The sequence below is a fragment of the Lontra canadensis genome, unplaced genomic scaffold (assembly GCF_010015895.1).
Source record: "Lontra canadensis isolate GAN:19392208 unplaced genomic scaffold, GSC_riverotter_1.0 scaffold10, whole genome shotgun sequence".
NCBI classification, from domain to species: Eukaryota; Metazoa; Chordata; class Mammalia; order Carnivora; family Mustelidae; genus Lontra; species Lontra canadensis.
Genome location: NW_022631004.1, coordinates 28,714,700 through 28,728,765, shown reverse-complemented (window position 1 = coordinate 28,728,765; position 14,066 = coordinate 28,714,700).

Below are 14,066 nucleotides of genomic sequence, written 5' to 3'. Positions count from 1 at the left end.
CTTATTAAGGGTAGAGCTCATTCTGTGGAGAGGGCAGACACAAGAATGCCATGTTCTGGTGTAGGGTAAACTTGGCGATCTTGCAGTCCAGCTTCACGACCTACAGATGAGGTACAGTGGATTGTGGCATGGTGTGGGGAGAAAGCCCAGGCTGGAGGGAGCATAGGCACTGACATTACGGCTGGATTTGAATCCTGCCCAAGGGTTCGCAATAGCAATATTTTGTGCAAAGCATTTAAGTCATTTGTGCCTTAGTTCCCTTATCTGAAAAAGAATACCAAGAGTTCCTACATCTCAGGGTTACTATGAACATTAACTTATATAATTTGTGTAAACATGGCTCTCTCTATGCCTGAGAGAGTAGGTGAGAAGTAAAAGTTACCACTTGTTTGCTTAGGGTCTCATAGCTCAGTAATTAAATGGTTGAGACTTGACATTGTGACTTGAGACCAGGATTATGTAAAGTCATGCTAAACACAAGGAAGGCCATGGGGAGCTATAGCCAGACATCCAGAACCAGTGTATTGGTCAAAAAAATCCCTAAATTCTCAGGCCTCTAATTTTCTTTAGAAAGTAGATTTCTTTACAGATAATTCAATCAAACATCCCACCATAAGTTTCTAATGCACACACAGATTCCAATTTGTGCTATTTTATTGCCTTCTAAACTGATGGTTCCTAAATTTGTCTTCACATTAGAATCATCGGGAGGGCTCCTAAAATTTCTAAAGTTTAGGTGACACCGAGATCAATTCAATCACAGTTTCCAAGGATGACGTGTAGGCATCAGTATTTTCTGAAGCTTCCCCGGGTAGAATTGGAAATTTCAACCATTGCCAGTTTCTCTTCCTGATGCAGATTGATATGGCCATGGCTGTGGGCATTGGTTTTGCCATCTCTTCCTTCCTAGCCTACCCGTCTTGCTCAATACTGCAATTGCTCAATACTTTAAGGCCTGTGGATAGTCATGTCTATTATAGTGCCCACAGTTCAAGCGTTTCATTCCAAGCAAACTTTCATACTTTCATTCATGCAGTGTTGGTGGTTTAGTGGTGAGCATAGCTTCCTTCCATACTTTCATTCATTCATTCATTCATTCAGTTACAAAAATATATCTAGTATCTATTCTGAGAACTGGGGATGAACTCAGTGAGAACATTTGATTGGTTCCTCATATTACCTCCCCCACCAAAAGCATCCCTCCATCCCTCTCCCTTTCCAGTCCATCAACTCATGCCCCAGGAAGAGCCCAGGGATTCCTACCGTTCCTTTGCTTATTGTCAGTTTCCTGTCTATAAAAAAAGGTAGTTTTAGCGGCCGATAATTGACCTACCTTTCTTTGAAGAGTCCAAATTCAACTATTGTGGAATTAACTGTCAATTTGCAAAACCTCCTAATCATTTTCTATGGGAAACCCTTTGGGTTTTCAGGCAAAAATCATTTCAAGCAGGTGTCCAGATGACTCAGTGCCAGCAATGAGCATACAGATTAGCTTTTGGCCCCACTCCTCTGTATGAGTCCTATCTATCCCAGCTATACTACAAGCTTCCCAATACCAGCAATTTCCCCTCCCCAAAGCACAGAGACAGAATCTCACCAGGTGCCTGTTGAATGAAACTGAAGGACCACATGGGGACTGGAGAAAGAGTGAAGGAGAGCAAGAAAAATGAGGTTGAGGGAGAGGAAAGAGAAAATATAGGGAGGAAGCAGGACAAAGGAGAGAGAGAGAGGAAGACAGACTTTTCTGATTGCTCTTCTTGCCTATGGAAAGGAAGAGGAAATCGGAGGACAGAGGAGGTTGTTGGAGTTAACTCACATTGCCAAGTGAACTGTTCAACCCAGCCTCTCTCCCTATCTTCCTGAGAACATTCAAAAGTTGCCTGAGTGAAGGCTTTATTCAAAACAATGGCATGACGGTTGCTCTCTCCAATAAAAAGTCCTTATGCTGTGAAACTAGGCAACCCTGTCCACCACTCTCAGCCCTGGGAGGGTCTCACCACTCACGTGTCCTCACAGGGTCCAGCAGGCACAGAAGGACTCAGTCTCATATCATGACCGACATTGCCAGCATCACTACTTCATTGCTCTGCACTTCCTCAGGGCTGTTGGTCTATAACGTCTTTGTCTGTGTGACTAACTGATCATCCTCCATCTATATCTTGGTGAAATAGTTGCAGACCTCATTTTGCCATGGCACAAGTAGAAGTCAAGTTTCATGACCTGAAGAGGTCATGACCTGAAGAGGAGGTTACATACCTGTTAAAGTTACTATATTTCCTTCAGCCCCATTTGGTCCTTCCCCAAAGAGGAACTTCCTCTTTAGTTATCACCTATGAGTTTTCACCCACTTCTCACACTAGGAGAAATTTTATCTCCCTGAACCATAAGCCTGGGTGTCTGTGTGCACCAGAGCAAAGCAGAAGCCTGGGGGACAGCTGTGCATCATTGAGGAGGGTACAGTGCTGGGCTGGGATGGGTTGAGCAATAAGAGCAGAGCTGAGCTGCCAAACTCCACCCCAACAATGGCAAATCCATGGGGAATCTCTGTAGAATTAGATATATTGCTAGACGTGAATAATTAAGGATTCTGATGTGGTCAGGTAGATTAATGTCCCTCTGAAAGCTCTGGATCAATGTTGGAAGGAAAAAAAAAATAAAAGACATGCATAATTTAAAAAAAAACATCAGAAACTTTGCTTGACATGATGACATTACTGATTTTTTTATGATCTTCTCAAATATACTCTATAACCGTTATTAATTTAGTACCGTTAATAGCTCATCATTCAAATGTCAAGCAAAAACCAAAGCTGAAAAATAGAACTGCTTATGGCTGGAAAAAGTCTGAGGTGGGGGGGGATTCTAGGAGCTTGAAGACCTTGGCTGTTTCCAACTTTCTCTGACTCCCAGACAAACTTTTTTTCACCAGCCTTCTCTCTCTTGGACCCATCTGTGGTTCACAAAGATAGCCACATCTGACCCATTCTGGGTATCCCCTGCTTGTCATTGTTCATAGGTCCAGTGTAGGAGGATGTTAGGCATGCTCCAATAGGTCTATCCTAAAAAGTAAATACTTATTGATGGCACCTGATATCCAAGTTTTCATGATCAGGCTAAACATTCTATTGAGTTAAACCTTGCCTTCTCACTGTCAGATCACTTTTAAAATGCAGATGCTTCTGAAGGGAACAATACACTAATATTATTAGTGATGAATGTTTGCAGATGCTTCCAGCATGCCAGGCACTATTCTAAGCAGTTTACATTTAATCTTAACAGCAACCTAGGTTGTTATTTCTAGTTTTATGTATAAGAAAGCAGAGACAAGGAAGTACTAAGTACCTTACCTGAGGCCATCCAGCTAATAAGTACTGGAGCTAAGGACTCAAACCAGGTCTGATGCTAGTGCCTGTATCTATTATACATATGACATATATATATCACACATATTACACACACACACACATGCACGTATATATAATACATACAATACAATACATATTAGTATAAAACAAATTAAGGATCTGACTCACTCAGGTAGATTAATGCTCCTTTGAATATATATATATATATATATATATATATATATATCCCTCCGAATGTGTATACAGTTGACCCTTGAACATCATGGGGGCTGGGGTACCAACCCCTGCAAAGTAAAAAACCTTCATGTAAATTTTGGCTCCCCTAAAACTTAGCTGCTAATAGCCTACTGTTGACAGGAAGCCTTATTGTCATAACATAAATATTCCATTAACACATATTTTGAATGTTGTGTGTATTATACAACTGTATTCTTATAGTAAACTAAGCTAGAGAAAAGAAAATGTTATTTAAAAAATTATAAGGAAGAGAAAATACATCTACAGTACTATACTGTGAAAATAATCTGCGTGTAAGTGGACCCATGCAGTTCAAACTTGTGTTGTTCAAGGGCCAATTGTATTATACATATGTATCTCTCCCTGCTAGATTCGTTAATTCGTTGATCGTTAATCAAGTGGGTTTCTCTCAAACAACAAAGCACTCAGCTCTTCCAGAAAGAAGGGTAGCTGAGTTGGCCAGGGAGTGGGTGAATGGAACTGTGAGGGAAGCACAAAAGGAGTTACTAAATACAGGTGCAGAAAACTTTCCCTTTCTTCAACAATGGCCAGCCAACTCCATCTCCTCTAGACGACTCCGAGGTAGCTCCCCTTGTCACCTAACTGGGTCTTGTGGTGGGGTGGAGCCCATATCTCAACTTCCCAGATGACTCCATATTCTGACTCTAGCTGCTAAAAGTCAAGCCTCATAGACAACTGTTGTAATAGAATCTAAAAGGCTCTCCAAAGACTAAGGGAGACAAAAAAAAAAAAAAAAAAGCCAAAAGTCCAAATACTTTAACCTAGAGAGGACTTGCCCTAGAGGGCCGAAGTAGAGCATAGCAGGTTCAGAGACTTTAAGAGAAAACGTGGAAGCCCTGGGGTTGAGTAGTTGACATTGGATGAGCTTTCTCTCTAGACCTCAGTTTTCACATCATGAATTTTAAGGCCTCCGTGAAGCTTGTAGTCCCATGGATCTTTCCTCCCCCACTCCCATCAGGAGCCTAGGGCCCAAGGTGTGGAGTTCACCTAGGAGGGCAGGGTGGGAAGCAGTGTTTTTAGGCATCAGCTCTCAGCATCACCTGTCAGCCATGAGGGACACCCAGGACTCCCTCAAAGGACCTCACAAAATTGTGTTCCTCTAGGATCTAACTCACAGACAGTCCTTAAGAGAAGGAATGGCTAATTTTATATTTCATAAAAATACAGATTTAACTTATCTTCTCACCCCAATTGCTCAGGAAAAAAAAATCAGAGTTGTTTGACTAATCTAATAAGTCTTCAATATAATTGAGCAAGCTGGGCTGCCCATGTAGACACAGGCTGAGCCAGCAGAGGATAGTTTGCTCAGCTGCCTACATAGGCGGCTGGAAGCCTCCACAAATCACAGCATGTGCATGCATGTGCGTGCACACATGAGTCTCTTACTGTTAAATTAACCAAGCTGGATCTCAGCTGTAGGAAATATGCCTTTTAATATTCAATCAGTAATTAATAGCCAAGGCACTCAGTTCACTTTGCTTTTATTGGCTTTGCCACAGATATGGGATGGACAGGGGTGTCCTTTCTTCTAGCCAGCAAGCTGTCTCCCACCCACCCACCTCCTGAGTATGAATATGTTCCTATCTCATTTGCATCCTATTATTAGTGCATTGGAGCTACAGTCACGTAGATCCTCTTTATATTCGCTAGAAAATTAAATTACAAAAGTTTTTCCACATTGCAATTTATGTTCTGGTGGGAGACAAATGTTTTTTATATTCCGGCAAAATATCACAGTCCCTGGACTTAATGAATTCATGAGCATTGATTCCTAGGGGGAATGGCATGCATAGTATATTGGAAAATAGAGAAGCTCAGCCTAATGTCAAAATATTTTACTTTCTCCACCCAAGCTTTACACACACTTGGGAAATTCTAGTGGACTCCAGGCAGCTGATATCTGCAGGCACCTGTCAATACTGCCCAGTGAAGTGGAGTGTTTGAGGGGTGCCTGCAAAAAGCTATGCCTTTTGAATGCATTAAGTGATGGATGCCATATAAGCAACATATTTTATGTAATCTTTTATTTTAGGGCAACTCAGTAATTAGTGTCAGCCCCCACCCTGACCACTGCCCAGTTCCTCAAAGCTGGTGCCAGTGTCCCTTAACAGTAATAGAAAACACAGACTGACAGCCTCTTGATCTGTTTTGTTTAGGTTTCTTTTTTTAAAAGCCAACACTTAAATATTTGGAGATTTCATAATACAAAGTCTAGATTTTTACTTACTTCAAAAAATCTGAAGGTCAGTCAGCACTGAGTTGACCTTCAGCATGATGGAAATTTAGGGGTATTAAGAAGTAGCAGTCGGTTCCCTTTAAACAGTTCAGGGGACACACTCTGCAATTTTCCGCAATCCTCATCACTTCTGGATGGAGGGCCAACATGATTTGCCATTTAACAAAAAAATTTAAAAAAAAAACAAAATTGTTTTTCTTATGGGAGAGAAATATTTCTCTATGCCACAAAATCTATTAAAATTGGGGAAACAAAAATAGACCTAGAGACCTAATATTTCAATAAAGGGGGAAGAGTGATGTCCTTGAAGCACGTAAAACTGTTTCTGCTTCTTTTCCAAAGAGAGGGCTCTTAAAGATTTTTTTCTCAGACCTGGCTGCTTTACTCATTCTTGTTACTTGCCTTTACCTTGGAGGGCTTTGGATTTGAGACACCCCGACTCACATCTCAGGCTTTGAGAATTTTAGGAAGTCCTTTCAGCATGACTAGGCTGCTCCATCTGGAGGAGCTCAGTGCTCAGTGTCAGACATCCTTCCAGACCCAGGGTCTTGGTGCTCTTATCCTGGTCGGACATCTCCTACTTCCCCAAGTCCTAAGGCTCTAATGTTGGGCATCAGCCTAAGAGCTGGGGCCCTACTGACTGTAAACGAAACCTCTAGAGAGGCACAAATTGTCAGCTTCACTTTCCAGTGCCTTGGTGACACCCTTTGATTGGTACTTATCACCTCCTATTAGAGACACTTGTGTACCTGTCAGCTGGACCTTTCTTGAGCTTATGTTGCATGTGCAATCTCTTAGCTTGTTTTAGCCCATTATGCAATGCTCCACACCCTATTTCTACTGCCAAAATAAAAGAGTGTGGGGCTGAAAGAAGAACAGTGTCCTGGAGCTTGAAGGAAGTATTAAGATCAAGCCAAAGAGGAGAAATGACTTGCATGGAGCTTCTCACAGGTAGGTGGAAGACCTCAGATTCTCAGTCATTCTCCACTACCTGGCATCCCTTTTTGTTCATACAAACAATGTTTGTGCATAAGCCTTTCCAACAAGACCATCTGCTACCCTTAAACCTCACTTCACAGGGCCTACCTGGTAGAAAAGTCTCTTATGCTAGCAAAGATGAAGTCCAGGGAAGGTCCAAAGTTCACCAGCCTTAGAGCCCCATTGAGGGACTGGCATACTGACCCACATCATCCTACCTTTCTCTACATCTTTTAAAGAGTTGATGGATGAACTGAAGAATGCATGTTTTGACCTCAGATGACAGCCTTCCTCTGGTTGATTGAGACTCAGGGCTTACAGCCCGAAGAGAAGTGATCTTCTGGAAGGAGAGGTAATCTCAGCTCCTGCTGCTGCTCAGAGGGGAGCCACAGCTGAGTCACCTTCTTACTGTGCTCTCAGTCTGTCCCCACCCAAACATCATGGCATATACCAGCAGCAGCCACCATGATTTCTGGAGAGTAGATTAGACACTACACAGTCATCATCATAGGACATTTTAAGGAAGAAACATATCAAGGTGTAATTTCTCACTTGTCTCAGCCTGGAGCATTGCGGGAAAGAATCTGTGTTGTGAGTGGGCATCCCTGCCTCTTCCTGTCTGGCACCATTTCAACAGGACCAGAAATTCCAGAGATTAACCCAGGGGAGATCTCAGTGCTGCAGATACAAGCTATAGGACAATTAATTCATGAAGGAGGAGTTGGTACTGGCAACTACCTCTTGGACAAGGTCAGCTAATTGCTTCAAACTGGGAACACAAATCCAGACCTTGTCTTGCTGCAACAAGTTTTGGTCCTGCGCTAGATTCTACAGAATGTTCATTTCACAAGGCCAAACTCCATTCTTGCTCCTCGGTCTTTTATGAGGCGCACTGATTGCCTACACCCCCTGTTTGTGACCCCATCCCCTTTTTCACATCTCCTCATTTTCATTTTCTTTTGTTCCCTTGTTTGTTTTTTTCTGATCTCTAACATTTGACCTTGTCCATGTTAGCTCTTGCATCTTCTTCCCTTGTTGATTCCCCTCACATATTTCCTCTTACCTACAACCAACAAGATGAAAGTCAATATTTCCAGGAAGGTTATTATATTATTTATGTACATATATATAAATATGCACACATATATGTAATAGCTGGCTCAGCTGAAACATACTTTGCCTCCACAAAGAACCCCTTCCTCCTGATAAGAATAGATAAGAGATAGCTAGGGATGCAGCATTCATGTCATAATATTTGAAGAAAGCCACATGAGAAGGATGGCAGGGCAGAAAGATAAAAGAAGCCAGGCTTCTACATGACATTGTGAAGCTACTGAACCAAACCTAGACTGCCATCCTCAATTTCCTGTTGGGTGAAAAAATAATGTCTATTTTTGTTAAGCCACTGCTGTTGGTTTTCTGTTACTTTCAGTTGAACTCAATCTTAATGGATACTGAAGTCCTATCCCTTTGTAATAAAAGTTTGTCAGAAACCTTGCCTCAGGTGTCTAACTACTATGGGCTGAATTGTGTTCCCTCTTAAGATTTATATGTTAAAATACTAACCCTCAATAACTAAGAATATGACCATATTGGAGATAGAGTCTTTATAGAGATAGTTAAGTTCAAATGAAGTCATAGGTGTGAACTATAGCACAGTATTACTGGTGTCCTTATAAAAAGGGGAAAATTTGGACTCAGTTGTATGCACAGAAGGAAGATGATATGAAGACACAGGAAGACAATGGCCATCTACTAGCTAAGGAGAGAGGCCTGAAACAGATCCTTCCCTAATGGCCTTTAGAAGAACCCACCCCTGCTGACACTTAAATCTTGGGCTTCCAGCCTCCAGAACTGTGAGAAAATGAGTTTCTGTTATTGAAATCACCTTGTCTGTGACAACTTTAGTTTGGCAGCCATGGTAAACCAACACACAAATCTATACTTCCTTCCCATGGCATCTTATCCTCTCTCAGTAAGGGGCTTAGTGGTTGGACCATTGAATCATCAGAGAGGCCTGATAGAAATAGGGTGAGATTTAAGAATCTGTATTCTTATAAGTTCATCTGGAGATTCTTATGTGTGCTATACTTTGAGAACTAGTTCAGTTCTTTAAGTTCTTACAGAAAAAAAAACATGAAATGGAAGAAGGGTAAATACTTCATTGAGAGAGTATTAGTTGGGGAGAGAGATTACTTGGGGCAAGGGACATCTGGGATGAAACCAGTAGAGCAAGGCACTCCAAATGAACAGTGTGAGCTAAGCCCCATCGTGAGAAAAGAATAGGAATGTTTAGGTGTTACGATAATAACAACGATAACTTAACCACATTTGTGTAACAATTTACAGCTTACACAGCAATTATACTTTCATTATTCAATTTAATCATCACCTGTAAGTATTACAGGTAAGGTTACATGTTAACTATAACCCTATGAGGCAGTTTATATTTTATTACTCCATTCCACAGGAGAAGACATGAAGTCTAGATACTAGAAAGAGTATGGCAAGTTGCCAAGGTGTCCATGGTTTTTCTGGGCAACTAGAAAGCCCAGACATAAGCACTACCTTACTTCATGCACAACACAAGAAGCCATGTCACCTAGAGAACCATAGTTCTCTGCCTGCATTGTCTATGGGCTGACAAGAGGCAGGAGTAAGGAGAAGAGTGAATTGAAAATGATTCCTTGAAATGTCCTAGGTTAAAGGACATATAGGAAAAAGGGGAATTTCTCCCTTCCATCTGCATGGTTAGAGCCTACTTTCAAAGGAGGGTCTCTGGCTGTTATGGTGAGGAGGAGACCAGCAAGTGGGTAGTACTGATGGGAAGAGACAGAAAGGAAATTCCAAGACTTATCACTCATTCTATCTCCTTATTAAGATACATAGATATCACTATATCTATCTCCTATCTACCTTCTTATCTCATCAGCCTCAAACCAGCCCACTTGGGAGTTGTTAGTTGCAGCAGTACTTCAGCCTCAGGACAAGCCTTCTTCCCTTGCATCTATATGCAGCAATAAAAAGGCAATTGGGGCGTGATGGCTGGGGTGTGATGGCTGGGCATGACCAGCTTAAATGCTGTGCTGAAGCCATGACATCTAGGTGGGGTGGACCCCAACACTGCTGGAGAGATAATTTTATCTATCTGTACATCCATCTATATATTTATCCCCGCCTATTACTATAGTTATTTGAGGATGCTTATAATATGTTCACAGTACAAAAGAACGAAATAGTCAAGGGAGCTACTGGCTTAAGAAGGCCATGAGAGTGGACAAAAAAAAAAAAAAAAAAAAAAAGACCATGGGAGGAAAGTATGGAAGGAAAAATGAAGTAAACTTATAGACCATCAGAAGCAGATCATAAAACCTGATACTCTTGCACAACTCCAAAGAGTGACTCTGAAATTCCCAAGAGCCAAAACAAGGATGGTTAAAACATAGTTGTAAGAAGTAAACTGTCCATAATAGGAAAAATGTTTTTTTCAAAGAATGCCAATTATAAGTAGAAAACCAGAACAGTTTTTCCTAATGTTAAGGTCCCAAGAGAAATTTTTCCCATGGGTCTTCAGGAAGAAGACATCATACTGCAGAGGAAAACATTCTCAGCAATATCCTCATAATGATATTTGTTGGACTAATAACCTGAGCCTCTGAATGGAATAATAATAATGGAATAATAACACAGCAAAAGAAGGCAAAATGGTCAGTAAATGAAGCATTTTGATGGTGTTTGGAGCAAAAGATAACATTTAGAGTTCCTATGACAGTCTTGAATTTAAGAGGCCATGAGAATAGATTTGAAAATTTGTCTCCTGTATAGATAAATGCATTTATATGTGAGCTAAACTACTTAATATATAATTTCAGAGGAAGGTTACATACAGCTCACATTCTAATAGATTATCCATGGACCATGAGTTAAGAGGTACTGAAAAATGAGGACTCCTTGATCCTCTTGCTGGAAAAATAATGACCATCTAAAATGTTGCTGGATTGAAAGACTTAGTCCCATATTTCCTGCTACTGTTTCATATACTTTTTGCACAGTCTTCTGGGAATTTGTCTACCTAAATTTGACTACCTAAATTTACCTCTGGAAAAAAAAATATGTCTGGGGTTCTCATGAGCTAGACATACTTTTCCCCATTTCTCCCACTAAAAACAACTGGTGAGTTTCCTTGGTGTCCTTTTCGTGTCATACATTTCTGACTTGGAGCTGAAGAAATCAGCAACATAGAAATACCAACGAATACATAAACAAACATACAAAATATACATAAAAAATCTAGACACTGCTCCCCTGCTCTCTTCAGCCAAAGAACAACAAAAAAGAACAATGTAGACAGACAAAAGAACTTTTTAATTTAATTTAATTTAATTTAATTTAATTTAATTAATTTTATTTTATTTTATTTTTTATAAACATATATTTTTATCCCTAGGGGTACAGGTCTGTGAATCGCCAGGTTTACACACTTCACAGCACTCACCATAGCACATACCCACCCCACTCCCCCTACACCCCTCCCCCCATCAATCCTCAGTTTCTTTTGTGAGATTAAGAGTCACTTATGGTTTGTCTCCCTCCCAATCCCATCTTGTTTCATTTACTCTTCTCCTACCCACTTAACCCCCCCATGTTGCATCTCCTCTCCCTCATATCAGGGAGATCATATGATAGTTGTCTTTCTCCAATTGACTTATTTCGCTAAGCATGATACCCTCTAGATCCATCCACGTCATAGCAAATGGCAAGATTTCATTTCTTTTGATGGCTGCATAGTATTCCATTGTGTATATATACCACTTCTTCTTTATCCATTCATCTGTTGATGGACATCTAGGTTCTTTCCATAGTTTGGCTATTGTAGACATTGCCGCTATAAACATTCGGGTGCACGTGCCCCTTCAGATCACTATGTTTGTATCTTTAGGGTAAATACCCAGCAGTGCAATTGCTGGGTCATAGGGTAGTTCTATTTTCAACATTTTGAGGAACCTCCATGCTGTTTTCCAGAGTGGTTGCACCAACTTGCATTCTCACCAACAGTGTAGGAGGGTTCCCCTTTCTCCACATCCTCACCAGCATCTGTCATTTCCTGACTTGTTCATTTTAGCCATTCTGACTGGTGTGAGGTGATATCTCATTGTGGTTTTGATTTGTATTTCCCTGATGCCGAGTGATATGGAGCACTTTTTCATGTGTCTGTTGGCCATCTGGATGTCTTCTTTGCAGAAATGTCTGTTCATGTCTTCTGCCCATTTCTTGATTGGATTATTTGTTCTTTGGGTGTTGAGTTTGCTAAGTTCTTTATAGATTTTGGATACTAGCCCTTTATCTGATATGTCGTTTGCAAATATCTTCTCCCATTCTGTCAGTTGTCTTATGGTTTTGTTAACTGTTTCCTTTGCTGTGCAAAACCTTTTGATCTTGAGAAAATCTCAATAGTTTATTTTTGCCCTTGCTTCCCTTGCCTTTGGTGATGTTCCTAGGAGGATGTTGCTGAGGCTGAGGTCGAAGAGATTGCTGCCTGTGTTCTCCTCAAGGATTTTGATGGATTTCTTTCTCACATTGAGGTCCTTCATCCATTTTGAGTCTATTTTCATGTGTGGTGTAAGGAAATGATCCAATATCATTTTTCTGCATGTGGCTGTCCAATTTTTCCAACACCTTTTATTGAAGAGGCTGTCTTTTTTCCATTGGACATTCTTTCCTGCTTTGTCAAAGATTAGTTGACCATAGAGTTGAGGGTCTATTTCTGGGCTCTCTATTCTGTTCCATTGATCTATGTGTCTGTTTTTGTGCCAGTACCATGCTGTCTTGATGATGACAGCTTTGTAGTAGAGCTTGAAGTCCGGAATTGTGATGCCACCAACTTTGGCTTTCTTTTTCAATATTCCTTTGGCTATTCGAGGTCTTTTCTGGTTCCATATAAATTTTAGGATTATTTGTTCCATTTCTTTCAAAAAAATGGGTGGTACTTTGATAGGAATTGCATTAAATGTGTAGATTGCTTTAGGTAGCATAGACATTTTCACAATATTTATTCTTCCAATCCAGGAGCATGGAACATTTTTCCATTTCTTTGTGTCTTCCTCAATTTCTTTCATGAGTACTTTATAGTTTTCTGTGTATAGATTCTTAGTCTCTTTGGTTAGGTTTATTCCTAGGTATCTTATAGTTTTGGGTGCAATTGTAAATGGGATGGACTCCTTAATTTCTCTTTCTTCTGTCTTGTTGTTGGTGTAGAGAAATGCGACTGATTTCTGTGCATTGATTTTATATCCTGACACATTACTGAATTTCTGTACAAGTTCTAGCAGTTTTGGAGTGGAGTCTTTTGGGTTTTCCACATATAGTATCATATCATCTGCGAAGAGTGATAGTTTGACTTCTTCTTTGCCGATTTGGATGCCTTTAATTTCTTTTTGTTGTCTGATTGCTGAGGCTAGGACTTCTAGTACTATGTTGAATAGCAGTGGTGATAACGGACATCCCTGCCGTGTTCCTGACCTTAGCGGAAAAGCTTTCAGTTTTTCTCCATTGAGAATGATATTTGCGGTGGGTTTTTCATAGATGGCTTTGATAATATTGAGGTATGTGCCCTCTATCCCTACACTTTGAAGAGTTTTGATCAGGAAGGGATGCTGTACTTTGTCAAATGCTTTTTCAGCATCTATGGAGAGTATCATATGGTTCTTGTTCTTTCTTTTATTAATGTGTTGTATCACATTGATTGATTTGCGGATGTTGAACCAACCTTGCAGCCCTGGAATAAATCCCACTTGGTCGTGGTGAATAATCCTTTTAATGTACTGTTGAATCCTATTGGCTAGTATTTTGGTGAGAATTTTTGCATCTGTGTTCATCAAGGATATTGGTCTGTAGTTCTCTTTTTTGATGGGATCCTTGTCTGGTTTTGGGATCAAGGTGATGCTGGCCTCATAAAATGAGTTTGGAAGTTTTCCTTCCATTTCTATTTTTTGGAACAGTTTCAGGAGAATAGGAATTAGTTCTTCTTTAAATGTTTGGTAGAATTCCCCCGGGAAGCCGTCTGGCCCTGGGCTTTTGTTTGTTTGGAGATTTTTGATGACTGTTTCAATCTCCTTACTGGTTATGGGTCTGTTCAGGCTTTCTATTTCTTCCTGGTTCAGTTGTGGTAGTTTATATGTCTCTAGGAATGCATCCATTTCTTCCAGATTGTCAAATTTGTTGGCATAGAG